The 22,918-nt window shown below is 44.8% G+C and overlaps 1 protein-coding gene across 4 annotated transcripts in view; it reads left to right on the top strand.

The window, feature by feature from the left end:
- Positions 1–6,303: 6,303 nt before the first annotated feature.
- The window catches only part of MTM1 (myotubularin 1), a 90,183-nt gene continuing 73,568 nt past the window's right edge, over positions 6,304–22,918 (top strand). For 2 of the 4 annotated variants that reach the window (XM_032845292.1, XM_032845291.1), the window contains exon 1: positions 6,304–6,379. The gene's annotated coding sequence lies outside the window, so the exon portion shown is untranslated. The remainder of the gene's footprint in view (positions 6,380–22,918) is intronic. The other 2 variants (XM_032845290.1, XM_032845289.1) reach the window with 1 other exon arrangement.

Here is a 22,918-nt window from a genome sequence, read left to right as displayed (position 1 = left end):
TCAAAATTTCCTTCCTTTCTAAGGCTGAATAACTTTCCATTGTATGGATAGACCGCACTTTGTGAGGCATTCATCCGTTGTTGGACACTTGGGTGACTTCCATCTTCTGGCTATTGTGAACAATGCTGCTGTGAACACGGATATACAAATACCTCTTTGCAACTCTGCTTTCAATTCCTTTGGGTACATACCCAGAAGTGAACTTGCTGGACCATATAGTCATTCTATGTTTAATCGTTTGAGGAGACACCATACTGTTTTCTACAGTGGCTGCACACTTTACATTCATTCCCACCAAGGGTACCCAAGGGTTCCCATTCTTCCATAGCCTCACCAACACTTGTGATTTTCTGTGTTTGGGGTTTTGTTTGTTTGATAGTAGCCATCCTAATGGGTGTGAGGTGGTATCACATTGTAGTTTTGGTTTGCATTTCCCTAATGATGGGTGGCGGTGATCCCCTTTTCCTGTGATTATTGGCCCTTTGTATATCTTCTTTGGAGAAATGTCCATTTCAGTTCTTTGCTGGGTTTTTAAAACAGATTTATTTATTTATTTTTGAGACAGAGAGAGAGAGAGAGAGAGAGAATGAGAGGGAGGGGCAGAGGAAGAGGGCGAGAAGCTCCAGCCGACTCTACGCTGAGCATGGAGCCCTACACAGGGCTCAATGTGGGGCTTGATGTGGGGCTCAGTCTCACAGCCCTGAGATCACAACCTGAGTGGAAACCAGGAGTCCAGCACTGAATGCACTGTGCCACCCAGGCACTGTCTTTGGTGTGTTTTCAAATTGGGTTATTTGATTTCTTGTTGTTATCATTGACTTGTAGGAGTTCTTTATGTATTCTGTATATTGATCCTTCATCAGATATGTGATGTGCAAATATTCTCTCCCATTCCATAGGTTGCCTTTTCACTCTGTTGGTTGTGTCCTTTGATGCACAGAAGTTTTTAATTTTGATGTAGTCTAATCTCTTTTTACATTTGCTACATAAGCTTTTGGTGTCAGAGCCCATAAATCATTGTTACATCTGGTATCAAGAAGTTTTTCTCAGTGTTTTCCTAAGAGTTTTACAGTCTTACCTCTTACATTTGGGTCTTTACTCCATTTTGAGTTAACTGTTTGTATATGGTGTCAGGTAAGCACCCGACTTTATCCTTTTGTACGTGCATATCCAGTTTTCCCAACACAATTTATTGAAAAGATGATCATTTCTCTCTTGAATGGTCTTAGTGCCCTTATCAAAAACCATTTGACCATATATGTAAGGGTTTATTGCTGGCTTCTCTATTTTGTACCATTGGTCTACATGTTCTCTTTATAGTAGTACCACACTGTTTTGTTTACTATGGCTATGTAGTATGTTTTTAAATCAGAAAGTGTGACACCTGCAACATTTTTCTTTTTTTTCAAGATTGTTTAACTGTTTGGGGTCCCCAGATATGCCATATACATTTTAGGATGCATTTTTCTATTTCTGCAAAACAAACATCATTGGGATTTTGATAAAGATTGTATCCAATCTTTGGATCACTTTGGATACTACTGGTATTTTAACAATATTAACTCTTTGAATCAATGAACATGGGATGTCTTTTGATTTATTTGTGTCTTCAACTGTTTTCAGCAATGTTTTATAGTTTTCAGTGTACAAATCTTTCACCTCCTTGGTTAAGTTTATTCCTAAGTATTTTATTCTTTTTGACTGATTAAATAACAAAATGTCATTCATGCTCAACAAATATTTACTGACATTTGGGTTTTTTCCTCTTTCATTTCTTCTTTTCTCACATATTCTGTTTCAAGTTTAATGTCGGGTCTCCAACTCTTCCAGAGTTTGTGAAGTAGCATACTATTCACTTCAACATCAATCAGGCAGCCCCCTCAAAGTCAAAGATAAAGCTCTTTTTAAAAATCTGTTTTGAGTAAAACACTCTCGAATGTATCATGAAACAGTTCCTCATAGGGCTTCCTTCCTCAAAAAATGTTTAGTGTAAGACTGAGATTAAAAAAAAACAACTCATAATTGGCGACAGAGGGTGGGCATCTTGTGAGCTGGTCTTTCTTCTCAGTTGCTTTGGTTTGATTTATGACATGACTCAAACCTGGGGCAATTTTCTCACCAGGCTGCTTGTACACTACACCTCAAAATCACCCCTCAACACCCTACATTTATCTAGTGATGAGGGATAAAAACAAGGCTGGCCCTTGGAAACCCTGCGATGTCATAACAATAATCTCTGCATGTCTGGCCTCTGTGTCCAAGAGGCCCTGGGACTAAAAAAAAAAAAAAAAAAAAAAAAATCTGTGTTTCTCTTTTATGTGTTTTCATGTTCCACTACTTGGCTGGAACTTCCACCCAGCACCTGGGAAAATAGACCCTGCTGACCAGCAGGACCTCTCCAAGGAGGCCCCAAACTCAACACTGAGCTTTATGAGAAAGCAGAAGGCAAACACCAGCAAGAAGCAAGAGCGCTCTCGTCTGCTGTGAACAGAGTCTAGCTTGACCCTTCAGTGTTCTGGAGCCCCTCCGTGTGTGTGCTCATAGGTCACTGGAAGTTTCCAGAGAGAAGATGGGGGAAACTTCTGGTTTCTAGAGTCTACAAGTGTCATGCTCCCTCTGTTCAGACTCACCTCCCAGGTAAGTACTCCCCTTTTCACCCCCGTGGGGCTTGGCCACCATCTTCTTCCGGTGGGGCTTTTCCCTAGCCCCAACCAATCTCTTGCCTTGTAGCCCACCCTCGGTATGTGTAGGGCAAGCCTCACCACCTTCTCCCATTCAAAAACCAGGGCCTCTTAAAAACAACCAAGCAACCAACCAAACACAAACAGACTGACAATTCTGGGCAGTCTCCGGAAACTTACCAGAGGCTACTCACCCTCTTGCCCACACCCCTCTAAACCTCAGCTTTATAGAAGTATAACCTATCCACAATGAAATTTACTCATTTCATGTTTAGAGTTTAATGAGTTTGGGCAGCTGTATACCATCATGTAATCACCATCACAAAGTATAGAACATCCCCCTCACCCCTAAAACTTCCCTCCTGCCCCTTTGCAGTCAATTTCCTTCCCACATCTCTGGTTCCAGACAACCACAAATCTGCTTTCTATCACTATAGTTTTGCCTTTTTCCAAATGTAATATAAATGGAATCATACAGTGTGTAATATTTTGTGTATTATTTATTTCATTCAACATAAGGATATGGGGGGCTCATTCATGTGGGAGCGTGTATCAGTGGTCCTTCCTTTGTATTGCTTAGTAGTATTCCATTATCTGTGCATATCACTGTTTCGCTATTCATCAGCTGATGGGAATTTGAATTGTTTATCTTTTTGACTACTATTTTAAAAGGCTGCTCTGCATATTTGTATACAAGTCTTTTTGTGAGCATACACTGCCATGTCTCTTGGATAAATAGCTAAGAGTGGTATTTCTGGGTCCTGTGTACTTTTAACTTTATAAATCACTGTCAAACTGTTTTCCAAAGTGTCTGCATTGTTCTGCTCAGACTACTTTTTAAATAAAGAGTGGGAAGGAAGGAAAGAAAGAAAGAAAGAAAGAAAGGGAGGGAGGAAAGAAGGAAGGAAGGAAGAAAAAGGGAGGGAGGGAGGAAGGAAGAAAGAAAGAGAGGGAGGGAGTGTAGGCATGAGGAGGAGAGAGGTGGAACCACTTACAATAAGCTTATAAAATTAGGTACTAATATCCCCATTTCCCGGAGGAGAAAACTGAGGCTTAGAGAGATGTACTTCCCCAAAGCCACATACCTAACAAACATGGAGGAGCTGGGATGTTCAGGGGCTTTCTCCCACCTTCTCCCACCTCTCTTCCCACTGGCCAGCCTGGCAGCTTAGGAACACTGCTGCCTTGACATTCTAGACCACCTTCACCTGGATCCTTACTATGCTAGGACACAGCGACCATGAGAAGTGGCGTTTGACTCCTTTTTTCAGAGGCAGTAGCTAATGATTAGAAGTAACTTTCCCAAGACCAACAGTTTGCTCCTCCTGACAAGGATGCCCCTTCCCTTCCTCCACCCTGGGCTCAGTGTAATGAACCTGCTAGAACAAGGTGGTGGCAGTCCCTAGCCGACAACAGGGGTGGGGACTGGTAGGGTAGAGCATCAGCACAGGGCCGCGTGTGAGGATGCTGAAGGAGAGAAGCAGGAAACAAAACTTTGCCTTTCTCAGGCCTGCTTCTCACCCAGGAGGCTGGGAGTGGGGGGCGCGGGTCTGCCTGGCCGGGCCATGGATGTAGATTCCTCCTGGACCTGCCTGCTCCACTTGCCCAGACTTGGGAGAACAGGCTGACGCCCCAGGGACAGGAAGTATCTTTGGCCTGGGTCTTAGCCAAAGCTGGGGGACCTTGGGGAGGGGGAAATGGGTGCAGGATGTCCCACCCAGGAAGGTTACTGAAGAAGCAGCATTATGTCCCGTCTCTTGCTGCCCCCTTCCTATTGTCCTGGAACCAGCCACCCCCCAACAGACCCCCATGCCTTTGGTGTATGCGCATGTGCCCGTGTGTGTGTAAAATGCAGGGAAGCCTGGAGAACCCACAAACAGATACTCACACTCATACTTCGAACTCAGGCACTGGAGTGGTGGAGTCAGTTAAGTGACTGACTCTCGATTTCAGCTCAGGTCCTGATGATCGCAGGGTCCTAGGATCCGTCGTCGTGTTGGGCTGTGCCCTTGATGTAGAGTCCGCTGGAGATACCCTCTCCCTCTCCCTCTGCCCTCCTGCTTGTGCTCTCTTTCTCTCAAATACATTACTCAATATTTTCTCAAAAGGTTGGGGGCCTGGGTGGCTCAGTCAGTGAAGCGTCCAAATCTTGATTTCAGCCCAGGTCCTGGCTCTGACGTGTGACCAGCAGGGTTCTGCTCTCGCATGCAATTCATACAATCAAGAAGCATTTACTGAGTGCTTTTTGTAATCCAGTACAGAAGTGAATGTGATTCAAAGGAGTTCACAGTCTGGGGAGGGGAGCTGGCAAGGCCACATGTAAGCAAATGATCACATCAGTGCGATAAGGGCTCTGGGAGGGCTAATTCTTCCTGGCCCAGGAACAAGTGTTCTTCTGCCACCCTTCCAGGAGTTTGGCCAACCCGGGAGAAAGAAACGGCAAAAGCGCAGGGGGCTGGAAGGAGGAAAGAACATGGTGCATCCAGATAACTGAAAGAAGGTTTCTGTGATTAGACCAGAATTTGGAGCAGAGAGAGAGAAGAGGCCCACTGGGACAGTAGGAGGGTTGGACTCTGAAGGGCCTTGTTACTCACCTAAGAAGTCTGGATGGACTCTGCAGTAAGTTTAGTGCGTGTGTGTGTATTGTGTGTATACATATAGTGATATCTGATTGTATATAAATATGAATACACACACTGGTATCAGGTAAAACACTTATTTTTAGATACTGGGGTACTCACTAAAGAGCAAAAAGATGTTAAAGTGCTCCTATTTACCATCGTTTACTTGAACTGTTTGTGTGTGTGTGTGTGTGTGTGTGTATATATATATAATTGTGCAGCACAAGGAATATCACACCTATTCTTCTGTGTCACGTTAAGCTTGTTTTATTTGATTACACATGGAATTCTCTTCCTGAAGTTGTCTTCCTTCTGTTGTTTTTTTTTTTTTTTCATTTTCCTTTCTTTTTTACTGTGTTAATGGTCGCCTGCCCCCAAACCTCAAAAAAAGCAGAAGGGATTTCGTCCTGAAATGTTTCCTTTCACTAAGTCTCAAGAGAGTTCTTGGAAAGATGCTGACGCAGCATGAAATACGCCTCAGCGGTCGTTCGGTTTGTGAGTTGTAGATTCCGCGCCGAGTCAGTGCCATCCCTTCTTTTTCCCCTTATGGTATCTCAGCTTCACGCAGCCCACCATCCGCACCCGGTAACAGCTCCGTTTAGTGACCTCTGCCGAAGTTTCATCTAGAGAGGTTTTCCCCCTGGATTTCCCCATTACTGAAGGAAAACAAGGGGACACCGAGGAGTCCTGGGACTACGCTTCCTAGCGGCCTCCGTCGGGCTCCTACTCCAACTTCCCGCACAGGGGCGGCTCCTTAGCGTCCGGGCCCGGCCCACTGGCATCGCATTTAGAACTACAACTTCCAGATGCCTCCACGCGCCGGACCTTTCAAAGAGGGCTTCCCAGCAGCCTCCAGGGTGAGGAGCCCCGCCCCTCGGGGCGCCCGCAGAGGCTTTCCCGGCGCCTTCCGCCCGTCTCACCCATGTCACGTGGCGCACCCCCGCCAACCGGAGCGCGGAGGAGGGCGGCGGGCGGCGGCCAGAGGCGGGGAGGCCGCAGGGGGCGGGCCCTGAAGGGGGCGGAGCGGGGCCCGGGAGCCGAGCAGCCTGGCAACGGCGGTGGCGCCGGGAGCCCGAGGTGGGTGCGCGCTCGCGGCAGGCCTGGCTCAGAGCCGGGCGCTGCGGGGACCTGCGGTGAGGGGCCGGGAGGAGGAAGTTGGGACTCCCTGGGCCGACGGGGGCGGTGGGTCCTCGCCGCACCCGCGGGTGTAGATGGCGAGGGGGGGTTTCGCCCGAGCGCCTCGCTGTCCCTGCCGGCCAGGGCTGAGTGAGGCCGGGGAGGCGCAGGCAGGTGTCTCCGGCTTCCTCCTGTTCCCCCCGCCCAGGGTCCCGGGCCGGCGACGGGCGAAGGTCGAGGCGGGGATCGGGCCCGAGGGGGGAACTCTGGGGGCGTCGCGGCCGCTCCTCGGACTTTGCTTCCCCGTCCTGGGGCGGGAGCGGGCTGGGCGGCCGTCCTGCCACCCCGGCGACGCGCCGCGGCTGGTCCGTGCCTTGGCCCTCCGCCTGGGGTGGGTGCCCGTCGCATCCCCGTGGGTCCTGCGGAGCGGCCGCAGCCTGCCGCTGGCCGGGAAGCCCCATGGGGTCTCTCTAACAGAGTTTCAGTGTCACGCACGGGAGGTTTATCTGTTTTTGCAACAGTTGAGAGGCGATCTGAGAGGGAACGGTTAGTTCCCTGATACGCAGTCGGAAGTGTGCACAGGCACGAGCAAGCGCCCTTTGCCGGGTTGCCTCCCTTAACTGTCTTTTGCCGTGCTCAGGAAGTGAAAACTAATTTTAGTTTTTGCCTAAGCAAATATGAAATGAATCTGCTGTAAAGATTATATTATGGGCTTTATAGACGCATACTAAGTATGAGGTGGAGTGAATTGTGACTGGTTTTTAAATAGACATAATAGACCTTCACAAGAATGAAATCATGGCATATTAGAATTGACTTGAACCTTGAAGTTCATAGTAGTTCGTTTCCAGGATGGGGAAACTGAGGCCCAGAGAGTGTAGCCCTGTATGATATTATAATAATAGGACCCAGGATTTGGGCAACCTAATGGCAAAGCTTATATCACAAGTCAGGTCTCTGGGGAGTATCTTGGCTTCTATGGAACCCGGGCACTTTTTTAATTTTTTTATTTATTTTATCATAGCTTAGTTTTGTTCCTTGTGAAGTCTCCACCTTAGAGCCTTGAGATTAAGCCATTGATTTTGCTGTAGTTCAAACCATTTTGAATTTCCTTCAAAGCCAGTTTACCAGCCAAATAAGATAATTAGGCTTGTTAATTTATAGACACATTTTGCTTTCACCTGACATATATTTTGGGCACGATCACTTATTACCAGATTTGACTCAATGACTTGGCTGTTTCAGAAAACCAAATGTATCCTTGAGAGATTCCGCACCTACTTCTACTTCCGCATGGAGTAGATTCCAACCACTGAAAGTAGAGAAGATTCATTGGGTCTTTTAGATTCCAGTTACTAAATGCTATTAAACAATTGGGTCTCCTTACCTTAAAGTTCTAACTTATATTGACCAAGTTGTCAGCGTCTTCATTTACCCTTTAAACCCAGGATGTCCATAGTGTGCCTGTGGCATCCCAAGTACCGTGAAGACAGCAGATAGTGCCACTAAGTCCCTGCCTTACAGAACGTATGTGTGGGGAAGCAGACAACAATTACAACAATAAAAAAGCAATGATATATTTTCCAGTAGACATGAGCACTATGCAGCAAAATAGAATGCTGAAATGTCAATAAAACAGGCTGGCATGTTTGAGATTGACTTAGGAGTTAAACTGAATTGTTAGTTTTAGAGTGTCAGCTGCTGCTCCATTAAAGCAAATAATGAAATCCAAAAGTAAATCTGTCTAAATCAAAGAGGTTCTATGGAGTCATTGCTTCTCCAGCGATTGCCTCTTGGATCATAAATTCACCCCAGCCTCATTTTTGCATTTTTTCTTTTACATGCAAACAGTAAGTGCTTTCAAACACCTAGGGAGGTGACCTTCCAGTCACTCCCTGTCTCAGTAGTTCCCTTACTTTTGCTAAAGAAGGCTCTGCTGACAAGTTTGTATTCCTTGTTGATTTCATGCCAGTGTCTGCCTGCCTCAGGCTACCTTACACAGGGATTTTTCTTCCTGCACTCTGGTGTGTACTGAGAACCTACCACCTGAAACCGTGGTCATTATTTGGGGTGTGCGGTTTGTAAAGAGACAAGTTTATTTGATGTTAGCTGTAGCGTAAAGAAGCATTCAACTTCTTAAAAACTAAAGCGCTAGTCAAATGGCATGCATGATGGCTTACTGTGAAAGTTCGTCTGTTTAGTACCTTTTCGGTTCTCTCATATGCTGTATGTTCAATGGCTTCAAAGCAAATTTTTTACATTTTTACAGGTTCTGAAAAATGACTAAAGTTATTAAAAAATACTCAAATATTCTTTGTTCCAAAATGAAAGGAGGACTAACAAAATGTAGTTACTTTAAAAACCACTGAAGGAACATGTGGTTCTTGCTCTTATTGAGGGCTCCAAAATCAAGAGAAAAGCAGAGCCTCTTCAAGGCTTAGGAGGCAACATTCTGAACTGGTGGCCAAAGGATTTCAAAGGCCAGAGTTTTTTTGTTATTTCTACAGTTTTTTTTTTCATTTTATAGAAGAATAAGAGGTTGCTTTCATTATTCTTTAGTAATTTCCCTTCCCTGCATCTGACCTCTTTGAAGTTCTGCTTTCTTTATTTTCTAGTTTCTCAGTTCATTATTCTTTTTTTGCAGATGGGGGAGGGACAGGGGCTGCTGTTTGCATATAAGGTGTTGACTCTGGATTTGAGTCCTGGCTCTAATATTACCTGCATGACTTGGGGTGAGTTACTTACCCCTGTGCCTCAGTGTCCTTACCTGTAACATGAGAATAATAACACAAACAGCACCGGCCTCAAAGCGTTGTTGGCCAGACTGAATGATAATCTATGCTGAGCGCTTCGAATAGTGTCTTGCACATAGTAGGCACTCAAGAAAAGTTAACTGTTACTGACTAGAACTGCATGGAACTCCCTTGTTTGCTTTTAAAGACTGATTGATTTATTTGAGAGAGAGACAGAGAAAGCAAATGGGGGGATGGGCAGAGGGACGGGGGGGTGGGGGGAGAATCCTGGGCAGACTCCCTGCTGAGCGTGGAGCCTGACACTGGGCTCCATCCCAGGACTCTGAGATCACCTGAGCCAAAATCAGGAGTCCGATGCTTCACCGACTGAGTCACCCAGGGACCCCCTCCCCTTGTTTGCTTTTAAAGAAAAAGAAATGATTCTAGATGTGTCCTAATACACTTTTGGATGTCCAGTAAGTGTGATTTTTTTTTCTAGCCATTTCTCTGCATTTCATGGTTGACTCGAGCTTTTAGTTTCAGGTGACATTGGCAGCAGTGCCCACAGTTCCCGCAGTGTTAAGTTTCCTTTGCTATTTGGACTCAGAAATTACTTGAGGCCATATTTTGTTTGTTTCTATAAACATGGCTAGAGCAAGAAAGGCCTTCTTCTAGTTCCTCTGCTTTGAAAGCAGGAGGGTACCAGGAGACCCAGCAGAGAGTTGGCCAAGTGAGACCCAGTTGCCCTCCTATAGTTGGAGGACAGTTTTTCATGTTAAATGTTTACAATGTATTCTTCCACCAGAGCACCTGGACAGTCTCATTCTTTTCTTTTTAAGAATACAGCCGGTACCTCTTTAGAATATTGGCACCACGCACTACCACTTTCTTTCTGTTTCTGTCTGAGGAGCAAGGAATCGTAAAGGAGCTCTTGGTTGGTGTGAGGTGGCCAAAAGCTCCCTGAGTTTGGATTCCAGATGCCAGGTTCGAGTCCCATTTCTGCCCCTTCTTAACTCTGTGACATTGGATAAGTCATTTTACTTCACCCCTGCTGCCTCTCCCATTTGTAAGACAGAGCAGTGAGCCCTGCCAAGCTCCCAGAACTTTCCAGAGAATCGAATATGCATCAGTGCCCCTTTGTAGGCTGTGCAGCGTTATTATTATTGCATTCGTGTATTATATAGGCCATTGCTGTTGGGAGAACTGGTGTAAGAGAGCAGAGCCCTTCCTGTTCTTGGTCTTCTTCCCCCACAGCTGTAGGTGTGGCCTCTCTGCCTTGCTTTCCCTCTTCTGTCAGCGTGGAAGTATGCAAGCGTTTGATTGCCTCTCTCAGATGGACCTGGAGCCGTTGGTTCTTACGAGCTTCCTTTTTATTGATTCTTAAAATGTAGTACTGCATAACCAGCAGTCACAGGGCGACAGCAAGGCAATCTCTGTACCAAGGAATATTGCCTGCCTTTTTCTGAACTGTTTCAGAATGAAAATCTTTCCTTTTTCGAATCCGCACCTTACATTAGCTCCTTAATGCAGCCTGAGGCCCTGCCAATCTCCTCCGTCCGTATCAGACTGGATACTCTCACTCAGGGGCTTAGGATGGGAAGTCACGCAAGGCCTTGATTGCTCTCCAGGTCTCTGCTGCCTTTCGCATTCCAACAGAACCGAGGCAGAGTGCTCTTTTCTTGTTATTTGGAGTTGTTTGTTCATCCACTATTGCCCTGCCTCCCCTCTTTGTCTTGATATGTTATACCTGCAGATTTCAGTCATGATTGTTTCATCTTCCAAGCTTGTGCAGAAGGGGGCTGAGGTTGGAGACGTTTTTTTCCTGGGCAGGTAAAGCCTAACTTGGCCCTCCCTCCCCAGCAGACATCGAGTAAATGCTCTTTGACTTGAACTGGACAGGAGGGGATATAGTTCAGAGTAGGTTGGATGTGTTCATTTCAACAAATTTGGTTGTATGTACAGAAACCCTATCCCCTGACTGCAAGATGAAACGTAGCTCACACTCAGCCTTGTTGTGGTCAATTAGCAGATGAGTAAGAAAGTTCTTGGAGTCCAGTGATGGGAGAGGTCTCACACGTTACCTTCCCAACCTCTGGGTTTTTGGACTATTGTCATGAGCACTTTTAGAATAGGTTCATTTTTGCTTTGCTTGTTGGTGTGTTTGGGGCGCGGGAAGAAGTGAGGGAAGTTGAAGGGTAATAATTGGAAGTAAAAATAAAAGTAACTTGTTTGTAACTCATTCTGTCCTTATTCCCTTGCCTACAGACCTTGACAATGCAGTGATGTCCTTTGTTTAGCTTGTGATAATTGTTATATATTGATATCATGTCCTTGAGTTTTCCGTGAAAAGGAAGCATTGTTGCCAGAGCCTCTTAAAACAGAACAAGCTGCTACGTCCTAGGAAGGAATGGGCTGCTACGTCCTGGCGCTATGCTTTCCCCTTCAGGGGAGCTCTTGAGGCAGAGTTGGCCGTGAAGGGGATTCGTGGCATTAGATGATGGCACCCGAAATACCCTCATCTAACCCCTAAGTTCCTCCATAGCCCTGAGATGACTTAGGTGGGGAATCAGAACAGGGACTGTGCTGTCAGGGTTCATTCCAGCAGTCTGGGAACCGGCCCGAGCTGTTTTGCAAAAACAAGAAATGCACCTGCCAGGAAGCGATCCCCAGCCTTGGCTTGTCAGTAGTGCTGGTGGGTCACAGTGACAAGCAAGATCCACACTTAGTTTCAGGGAGACCCAAGGAGGACGCTACCATCAACACTAGTTAGGTGGCGGGCAGGATATGTGAAACTTCAGTGGACACTCCGTTTTGAGCTTTCTGGTCCTGACGTGTTCCGTGCACACGGATGCTTCCATATCTGAGAGAGAAAGTGAGTCCCTCCATGGAGGGCAAGTGGAGCTGGCCCTCACCTCTTTGGAGTTCCTGCTGGGAGCAGAACAGCTGAGTTTTTAAAGTTGAGGCCAAGTAAACCCTGCTGGCCATTTCTTTTCTTTGCTGTTATCAGCTCTGACATGATATGGTCGTGTCTCCAGAGGTCCCCATCACTTGTATGCTACAGAACAGTTTTTCCTTGTTGCTGATTTTCCTGATGCTCCTGGCTTTCCTCAGCTCTTGGAAGCTTAGGGAGAAGTGTAGAATCTGAGGCCACTCGGATCTGCCCAGCCAAGAATCGGCGTTTTAATGACATCCTTAGGTGATCTGTGCTTAAAGTTTGAGAAGGCTGGCTTTAGTAGTTCACATCCTGGCTTCCCCATGATCCTTTGAGACCTTGTGGTCCCTTCGAAAGATAATTCGAGCCACATGTGTAACCCATGTTCCTAGTAGTCTCATAATAGAGAAACAGATAAAGTCAATTTTTATAATATATTTAACCTAGTATATCCAAAATATTGTCATCTCAACATGCACATCAGTGTAATGATTAGTGAGAGGTCTCCCCTGCCTTTTTGTGCGAAGTTGTCAACATCTGTCACAAACTTTACATTGACAGCACCCCTCAGGTTGGACTAGCCGTAGTTCAAGTGCTCAGGGGCCTTGTGGACTAGCGGCCCCCGTGTTGGACAGTGCAGCTTTGAAAGATACATCCTGGCCTCGATTTGCTGATGATGTCCTCAGATTTGCTGTCAGTGCTTGGAGAGCAGTGAGAGCCAGGGTTTGCCTCAGTAGTAACTTGTGTTAACGACCCACGTAGCCTGTGTCAGACCCTTTGCCCATTGCGATTATGTGCTTCCCATTTGAATGTGCACAACATCCACACGTCACTGAAGACCATGGCTTCCCCCATTCCAGTTTGAAGAATGAAGAACTCGCCAGTGGCGTGTGTGTGCAAGGCAGGCTCTTTTCTTGGTGTATCTTCAGAGAACTCGAGGATCGCAGGCTTCTTCTCTGGCTCACCCCAGGAGGGTGCGGAGTCCCTAAATAGAAGTTTCCATGTGCTGGAATACTGCAGGTCAGCGGCTGGCCACACTGGCCGCTCGTCAAAATCACCCGGGAGCCTTAAAGACCTGCTGCCCGGGCCCCACCCACTGATGCTCAGATGCACTTGATCTTGGGGGAGAGCAAACGTGTGCATTTCGCTTAACTCGAGAGCAGCTGCTGGAGAAGCGAGTCTCCAACCTGGGTGGGCCGAGAACCACCCACGCTCTGGGTCCAAATGTGGATTCTGACTCAGTGGGTCTCCTGGGCGCTCCAGCCGGCTTCAGCTGCGGCGACCTCCCAGGCTCCGTCGCTGGCGCTTTGACTTCGGGTAACCAGCTGCCCCAGGAGCACCTGTGGGCGTTTCCCACATGGCAGGTTCCCTGGCGGCAAGCCTGGAGTTTCTGATTCAGAGGGTGTGGGGCGCAGCGCAGGGACCGCACTTGAGAAGCCACCATGTTTTCCGTATTACACCACAAGGTAATTAGGTTTACTTTAGGTTTTGTGTAGATACACCTCTAGTGCATATTTGTTTGGGCCTGCGTGGGTGTTGAATGATATCAAACCCCTTTTCTGCCTTTACGGAGCTCTGTTTTGTTCCCTCTTGGCACCTGGTAAGCAGATGGGGTATTTTAAGGGATTTTCTAATACTACGTTGTAGCATTAACCCGGTTTGCCTGCTGGCGTGACACCAGGGTGTTTCCGACTGCCGGGCTTGATCGGTAGTATTTTCTTCCGGATTTTTACATCTGTGTATTTGAGAGTGAGATTTGGCTTTCCTGTATTGTCCTTGCTTAGTATTGGTTTGCTAGCCTTGCAAAGCGAGTGAGAGCATTCCCTCTTTCTCGTCTCTGGAAGTTCCTGTAAGATTGAAATGACCTGAATTTTTGAATGTCTGGTAGGACTTGCCCCTAGAGCCACCTGGGCCTGGTGGATTCAGTGTGGGAAGATGTTAAATACCTGTTAATATCTGCCATTTCTGTGGTTATGTCTGTCTTTTCATTCTTTTTATTTTCTTAAAGATTTGTTTATTTGAGAGAGAGAGAGAAGGAGTGGGAGGGCAGAGAGAGAGAGAGATTCCCAGGCAGCCTCTGCCCTGAGCCAGACACAGAGCTCAATTCCATGACTCCGAGGTCAGGACCCCAAGGTCAGGACCCGAGCCAAAACCAAGAGTTAGACGCTTAACTGACTGTGCCACCCAGGCACCCCCATCTTTTCATTCTTAAATCTTAATATTGTTTATGCCTTCTTTTTGTTTTTTTTCTCAGTCTTACCAGAGGTTTGTCGGTTGTGGTTATGCAGCATGGTGTTTGTCAGTATGTGGAAATGAATGAACATAATAATATTCTCTAGTTTCTTTTTAATTTTTAATGAGTAAAAACTTTATATAATTTTAAAGTCAAGTTTACATCAGCGTGTATTCCAAAAAGCCTTACTTCCATCCCTGCCTCTTGCCAGGCATCCCGTTTCCCCCATGCCATCCCAGGTAATCAACATTATTAGGTTTTAGTTTATTCTTCTGTTTCTCCTTTTTTATATGGAACGCTTCACAAATTCATGTGTCATCCTTGTGCAGGGGCCATGCCAAAGCGAGCAGTCTTCTGTTTCTTCTGTATGCTTGCTCTTGTGTGTGCGCGCGCGCGCGCACACACACACACACACACACACACACACACATTTGCATTTCCCCCCGCTTACACCAAAAAAGCATATTGCATACACTATTCAGCCTCTTTTCTTTTTTTCACTTAAAATATGTTCTGGAAATCACTATTTTCTCCTCTCTTTGGACTTATTTTGTGGTTTAGACGTTTCAAAACATTAGAATTATTATTCTTTAGTTTTAGTATAGTCTCATTTCTGTTGTGATTATTTCATTCACCTTTGGGTTCAGGAATATATTTTTAAATTTGCAAATACATTTTCTAGGTATTTTTAGAACTGATTTCTAACTTCACTACATTATGGTTAGAGGCTGTGGTCTGAAGACCAGTAGTTTTTTTGAGACGTGTTGAGAGCAGGTTTATATAGTGTTTTGTGGTTGGCTTCTTTCACTCAGCATAATGCTTTGCAGATTTATCCATGTTGTCGCACAGACCCACAGCTGGTGACTTTGTGTTGTTGGGTAGTGTTCCACAGCGCTTTGTTTATTCACTAGTTGATGAACATTGGAGTTGGCTGAGTTTGGGGCCATGGTGAATAAAGCCGCTATGAACATTTGCTTACAAGTCTTCGTGCGGACTTGTGTTTTCATCTGTGTAAATACTTAGGCGTGGCATTGGTGGGCAGTGTGCTTAGTGTATGTTTAACTTTACAAGAAACCTTCAAACTCTTTCCCAAAGTGCTTGTGCCAATTTGTGTTCCCACTGGCAAAGTAAAGTATGAGAGTTCTGCTTGGGCCCTATCCTCATCAACTCTTGTTATTGTTTGTCTGGTTAAATTGTAGCCATTCTACTGTGTGTGTGATGGCAGCTCACCGTGAATTTAATTTGCATGTTCCTAATGACTAATGACAGTCAATGAGTATGTCTTCATGGGCTTATTGGCCATTTGTATATCTTCTTTGGTGACGTGTCTGCTCAAATCTTCTGCCTGTTTCTCATTGGGTTGCCTGTCTTACTAAATTATAAAGTTCTTTATATGTTTTGATTATAAGACCTTTATGAGATCTGCTATTGGCAAGTACTTTCTCTCAGACTTCACCTTACCCTTTCATTTTCTTAATTGTGCCTTTGAAAGAGCAAGGTTTTTAATTTTGATGAAGTCAGGTTTATCATTTTTTTTTCCTCTTAAGGTTTATGCTTTCTGTGTTCTAAGAAATCTTTGCCTAACCTAAGTTTCACAAAGATTTTCCCATGTCTCCCTCTAGGACTTTTGTAGTTTTAGCACTTCTGTTTAGATGTCTTGTGTCTTCCCCACTCCCCCAGGTTCATTCCCTGTATAATCCCCTTCCCTTGAGCTTACAGCCTTGTGAGACCTTGAGGAGAGAATCCAGCTACACTGCCAGCTCCTGGCCCACGACCCATGGAAACTGCACGATAATTAATGTGTGTTGTTTACAGCCACTAAGTTTGTTATGCAGCAATATAAAACTAATACTTTTTTAAAAGATTGATTTATTTATTTGAGAGAGAGCCAGCAAGTGCATGCAAGCAGGAGAAGGGGAGGGGCAGAGGGAGATGGAGGGAGAGAATCCCAAGTAGACTTCACGCTGAGTGCCCCTAAAACTAGTACTTCTATGCTTCATTTCAACTTGATTTTGTATATTTTGTGAAGTAAGGGTCAGTATTCACTTATTTTTCGGTATGGTTATCAAAATGTTCCAGCATCATTGGTGGAAAAGACTATCCTTTTCCCATTGAATTACCTTGGTACATTGGTTGGAAATCAATTGACTGTTGCTAGGACCTTCAAAAGATGGGTCTAATCCTGCAGCTGGTCTTTGGCAATTCCTTGGGACATTTTTCTATCTATTATGGCAAACTGCCTGTTGGGGCAGGCTAACTATTCTTGCCAATATCACACTGTCTTGATTACTGAGGCATTTTTAGTAAGCCTGGAAATTGGATAATGGAGGTAACTCCAACTTTTTTTGCCCCCTTCAAGGTTGTTTTGGCCATTTTTAGTCCTTCGCCTTTCCATATAAATTTTGGAATCGTCCTGTCAGTTTCTGCAACAAAGCCCATTGGGATTTGATAGACCTGGCATTGGATCTCTAGATCAGTACTACCATCATAACAATATCGAGTCTTCTGATCCTTGAGCAAGATATATATTTTCATGTATTTAGGTTTTCTTTAATTTCTCTCAGTAGTGTTTTATAGTTTTCCATGCATGGTTCTTATACACATTTTGTTAAATGTATCCCTAAAGATTTCATTTTTTTATATTATGCAAATGATTTTTTAACACTTTAATATCCATTTGTTCATTGCTGGAAGTACAAATATCATTTATTTTAATGTTGACCTGCATATCCTATAACCTTCCTAAATTTACTTACCAGTTCTATTAATTCTTCTATAGTATTCTTGGGATTTTTTGCATACGTGCCCATATTGTCTGCAAATACGACTTTACTTCTTCCAATATGTTATGACTTTTATTTCTTACCTTATTAGGCTTGCTAGGATTAGACTTGTTACCTTATTAAAAACTTGCTAGGATCTCTAAGAGCTATGGAATGCAAGCAATAAGAGCAACCGCCCTTGCCTTGTTCCCACACTTGGGATGGAAAGCATTCCATCTTTCATCATTAAGTATGATGTTAGCTGTAGGTTTTTCATAGGTGCTCTTGACTATTCCTAGTTTGCTGAGGGTTTTTTTTTTTGAAATCATGATTAGATGTTGCATTATGTTTGTGGAAACCATGTCTCAGATATAATCTTTAGGAAGATAGTGTACGTCATGAATAGCCTTGTCGACTCGACATAATCACCAGATTATTTTCCATTACTAACCACTACTATCTAGCTTTTCCTCCTGGTGTTGATAACAGAATTTCCTTCTGGAGCATGGGAACTTTTTTAAATTCGTCTATGGAGCAGCATATATTGCTTCTTCAAAGGCCATGGAAATTCTCCGTCAGATGCATATATGTCATTGTTCTAGTACTGGTATTTCTTCATCTTCTCTTTGCTATCCTTCTCACACTCATTTTGGCTTCTCTTTATCTCCTTGCCTTATTTATTTCTGCCTTTTTCCTTAGATTATTTTCTTACATCTATGAAAACCTGCCCCCTGCTAATAATAGTGCCACGTTTCAGAAGTGTATGTGTGTTCATGCATTCGGGCCTTCACCTTCTTGTACAGCGTGGGTGAATGACCACTGTATTTATGACTGATTGCCCTACTCAGGGTCGCTGCTTGTCATTCTCTTTCCGAGTCTCTCAGGCATCTAATGAAGCCAATCTTTGGAGATCCCTTTGGACACTCCTCTTAACTATTACGGCAAATTGCCTGTTTGGCAGGCTAGCTAGTCCTGCTGCTGATCTCTGCTAACCTTCAAGGTCAACCTGCTCTTATAAATTAGGACTAATAAAGATGTATCATGCATAGCATTTGCAACAGTTGGCCACATTGAAAAACTTCACTTGTGCTTTTTCCTTCTGGCCCATGTAGAGAAGGGACCGGAAACTCCAGACTCTCCAGCCCATTTCTGGAACTCTTTAGAATTGCCTTCTGGCAATTTAAAAGATATCCTTGGTTGTGTCAAATCTTTGAGTGAGGACTGGGCACTTGGCTTCAGGCCAAAATAATTTTGAGGCTCATCTGTTAAACAGAGCGGGCACCCATGCTGTGGGAAGCATTACTTTTCATTAAAGAACTGAGATACGGTAAAATTTATGAGACAATGTCTTATGTCGCTCTAAACTCTAAAAGCAGTTCAAGAGAAGAACTGGATGGATACTGTGAATGGTGCTGGGGCGTCTGCGTGACTCAGTCAGTTAAGCGTCTCTGCCTTCGGCTCTGGTCATGATCTCGGGATCCTGGGATAGAATCCTGAGTCGAGTCCTGCACCAGGCTCCCTGCTCAGCAGGCAGTGTGCTTCTCCCTCTGCCCCCCACCCCACTCATGCTCTCTCGCATGTGCTCTCTCAAATAAATAAATAAAATCTTGTAAAAAAAAAAAAAACTTGGAATAGTGGCAGTGTTACTGGAATAAGGGCATACCAGCAAAAGCGACTGCTTTGAAGAACTCCAGCTACATATGCCCTCATAGGCATTTTAACGACGCCTCCTTACATCACAGTTGTACTTCTTGGGGTCTTTATTTGATTTTTGTCCGCTAATAATGAAGTTTTTCCATCTTATATACTCTGAAAACACTGTTCCATGATACAAAGTGCTATTGAAGTGGGCAGCCAAGAAGGAAGGTACTGGTTCAGTGCCTCCCAAACATGTGCGTGGGGGAGGAGGCACTGTTTCTTTACTCTTCTGTACAATGGAGGCTAGAGTTCCTATTTGTGACCATCCGATTTTCTCACATAGAGATGGAAATCCAAGAAAACCTTTGTATCCAGCTGTGAAAGCATGAGGCATTCCTCACTTGACTGTCCACTAGAGAACCAGAGCCACCAATATCTGTTAGTGGGCAAGAGGGCCAGACTGACTGGGTTTGAATTCTAACTTTGACAGTTCTTAGTGGACACGTTCTTTAACCTTCCTGTTCCCTGGGGTCGGGTGTTTTGATATGAAGATAGTAATAGTAGGGTTGTAAGGTTGTTGGGGGGGGATTGAATGAGGTCATCTGTGCTTAGAACAGTGCCTGGCACAGAGTAGGGGGTCAGTAAATGGAAGCCGTGATCATTATCCACGAGCGAACGTTCTACCTTGCTTTTTAACTGTGCAGTGCCACCTGTATGATTGGCTTTATTACTGTTTAGTTTCTATATATTCATTGTCTTTATTGCTATTTTACTTATATTTAATCATCTCCCCAACTCCTGTGCTAGCTCCTTGCAGATCTGTCTTTGTTTCTTCTTAGAACTTCCTGCTGTGCCCCAGAGTAGTTGCCCAGTATGTAATTATCAACTGATTTTGGACCTCTTTGGAAGTAATGACATACGCAGAGCAAGGAGTGTCTCAGAAGTAGTGGGCTTGGTGTCATTTCATTATTTCTTCTCAGAAGCTGTATTAATATTTTAGTGCTGGTTAATTTAATGGGTATTTAGTGAGTCCTTATAGATGGACTGACAGACTAAATTGTTCTGAATGTAGCCATATGTTGATGTAACTGTATTGTAGATTGTTAATTTCTCTAGTTAATTTCTTGCCTGTTAGAGGTTGGATTGCATCCCCCAAAAAGATATGTTGCTAGACCTAGCCCCCAGTACCTTGTAATGGGATTTATTTTGAAATAAGGTCTTTATAGGTATAACTAGTTGAAATCCTACTGGAGTTGGGTGGGCCCTTCATCCGATAGGACTGATGTCCTTATAAGAAAGAAGGAGACCATGTGAAGACACAGACGTATGGGGACAGCTCTGTGTGACAGAGATCAGAGTGATGTAGCTACAGGCCAAGGAATGCCAAGGACTGCCAACCACCACCAGAAGCTAGGAAGAAGCAAGGAAGGATCCTCCCCTAGTGCCTTCAGAGGAGCATAGCCCTGCACAGACCTTCATTTCAGACTCAGCCTCCAAAGCTCGAGAGAAGAAATTTCTCTTGTAAGCCGTCTGGTTTGTGGTTCTTTGTCAGAGTAGCCCCAGGAGTTAAACCTGTTAATTTGCCTTTTCCCCCCTTGCTGCTCGGATCAGAGCATTGATAACTCCAAGATTTCATCTCAAATGGTCGGTTTGCCTATATTTTCATCCATTATTCATCTTCTCCATATAATTAAAAAATATATTTACAGCAAATCAGACAAAGGTATTGGGAAATCTGATATAAAAATACAATTGCAGTTCCCCTACAACTGTGCCGGAAGTGGGAGACATAAAATTTATAAGATGTTTGTAGCAGAACGGTTTGTAATAGGGAAACCTGGAACCGGTTCGGAAGACAAGTGTATAGCAACGGACGTGTATGCAGCGGTGAAAATATGGGGCACACAGCTCCGCACGGCTGTGTGATGTGGCTCTCCCGACCGTGCCGTGCGAGCAAAGCAACGGGCAGAAGAATGTGGAATGATTCCATTTATGCGTAAAAGGCTGAAAGCAACATCATTTATGGATATTTACATTGATGAAAACTGACACAGATGTGCAAAGGAGTTAAAAACACACATAGCGGCCCTTGGGAGGGAGGTCGGCATACCTTTAATAGCTGAAGACTAACATCTCCAAAGTCACGAAAGTTTGTGCGGGTGATACTGCCTTCATGGATTCATAGACCGAGTGCCCAGGCTGCTGCATGCTGGTGCCACAAGGGGAAACAACCCTTGCTCTGGGGAAGCGCAGATCGAACAGTACAAGTCATTTAGTGGATAAGTACAGTATAGCCTGAGAAGTGAAATATTAGAAATCTGGACGGTATACAGAGAAGCGAGGTGTGTGTGTGTGTACGTGCCCGCAGGGAAGTCAGGGAAAGCTTCCTGTGTCTTGAAGCTGGTACTTAAGGACCTAGTACCAGCAAAGCCACTGCTCCTCCTCCAGTCAAAAGTGCCTGGAGGAATTGTTCTGAGTGGACGGTTAGCATCTCTGGCCTTTCCTCCTCTCCCATTTTTTCTAGAACCTGCACATCTGCTCTTGGATGTGCAGTTGCTGGCAGTACACCTCCTCCTCCTCCTCCACCTTCGCCACTGATCCCAGCTGGAGGAATCTTTGTCAGGAGTGCCAATCCGAGAAGGTCCTTGCACAGTAAGATGTGCTGGACCGGCACCTTCGCGACTGCTGTGGTTGGGACTGTTTCCATACGTTTACTCTTGACTTTCAACCACGGTCTTAACGTTTGCTTGAGAAGGGACTTTTCACTCACTAATTGAAAATGGACCTTTCTGCAGTAGTTTCTCACAGGGAAGAGTAGTTCAGCACAATGAAGTTGTATCATGCAGCACATTAGCTGGGCTCATGAGTTCTGAAATTGGCAGGTGGACGGGGAACTTGATCTTGTTCCTATTTTAAAACTTTGTTTACTGGTGCGTATTTGACAGTTACAGAATCCATTGGTGGATTTAATGATTTGTTTAAATGTATGCGATATCACTAGGTAGCCTTTTTACATTAAAAACGTTAACCTGCTGGTAGTCGACTTTTCTAAGAGTTTATGTAGCATAACGATTTCAATCAGGAGGCGTTTTGAAAGTTACCTTGTTCCATGGCCATCGCTCATGCCGCTGAAGCCAGTCAGCTGTCTTGAAGATGTGCCATTTGTCATGAGGGGAACCAAGGAACGGGGCAAGTGGATCAGTTCAAATCCATCACTAACCACTGGAAAAAATGATTCAGAAAGCATTCTACACTGGGTCTGAATTGTATTGCTTTTAGCCAGAGGTCTTTGCAACATTTAAAGAAGTAGAAATAAGTGTATTGTGATCTTTAAGGTGAATAGTACGAGCGCCTGGGTGGCTCAGTTGGTTAAGTGTCTGACTCTAGATTGCGGCTCAGGTCGTGATCTCAGGGTGGTGAGATCGAGCCCCGAGGTGAGCCCCCTTTCGGGCTCAGTGCGGAGTCCGCTTGTCCTTCTTCCTGCCCCTCCTCCCCTCTCCCTGCTCACGCTCTATTGCTCTGTCTCTCAAATAAATTTTTTTAAATAAAATGAAGAGTAAATATCAAACTGGTACAAAGGGTGAGTTTCTAAATGAAATACTATTTAACATTTTATAATTTCCAAAGAAGAATCCTCGAAATGAAAGCCCTTTAGCCCTGAGATTTGCTGTGGCTGAGACTGAGGAGCTGTGAGGCAAGCGGGTAGCTTGTGTCTGTTTGAACAATAAGCCACATGGCTTGGCGGGCGGGTACTGTTCTGGGATAAACAGAGATTTACTCTAGCATGTTTCTAGATCCTTGAGCCAAAATAGAATGTAATGAGGGGAGGTCCTCGTGTTAGGGATCCTGTGGAAAGTTTCCCGGGGCTAGGAGTCAAGTGTTCTGCTTTTCTATATTTTGAATGGAAATCGGCATTTTTGGAAGATGAACTAATTTAAGGCTATTCAGAGCCTTGCCAAGATCAGGTGGATCATTTTAGGAAGCTGTATGCAGAATGGTTAGGCAGTGTCAGACATCATATATTTTATGGAAAATGCCGCCGAGTATATTAGCACCAGTTTGAGGAATCACTTCGAGTTCATCAGACATCTCTTGGAGGACGAGGACGCTTGGTATTTGAGTGCCTCCATGTCGCTGTCTGCTGTGGTGGTATCATGCCCATTTCACAGACCAGGAACTGTCGTTTGTCCAACGGTGCATAAC

Source organism: Lontra canadensis, unplaced genomic scaffold, assembly GCF_010015895.1.
Source record: "Lontra canadensis isolate GAN:19392208 unplaced genomic scaffold, GSC_riverotter_1.0 scaffold161, whole genome shotgun sequence".
In the NCBI taxonomy this organism is placed as follows: Eukaryota; Metazoa; Chordata; class Mammalia; order Carnivora; family Mustelidae; genus Lontra; species Lontra canadensis.
Note: the sequence above shows the minus strand (reverse complement) of the source record. Positions and strands in the feature narration are given on the sequence as shown.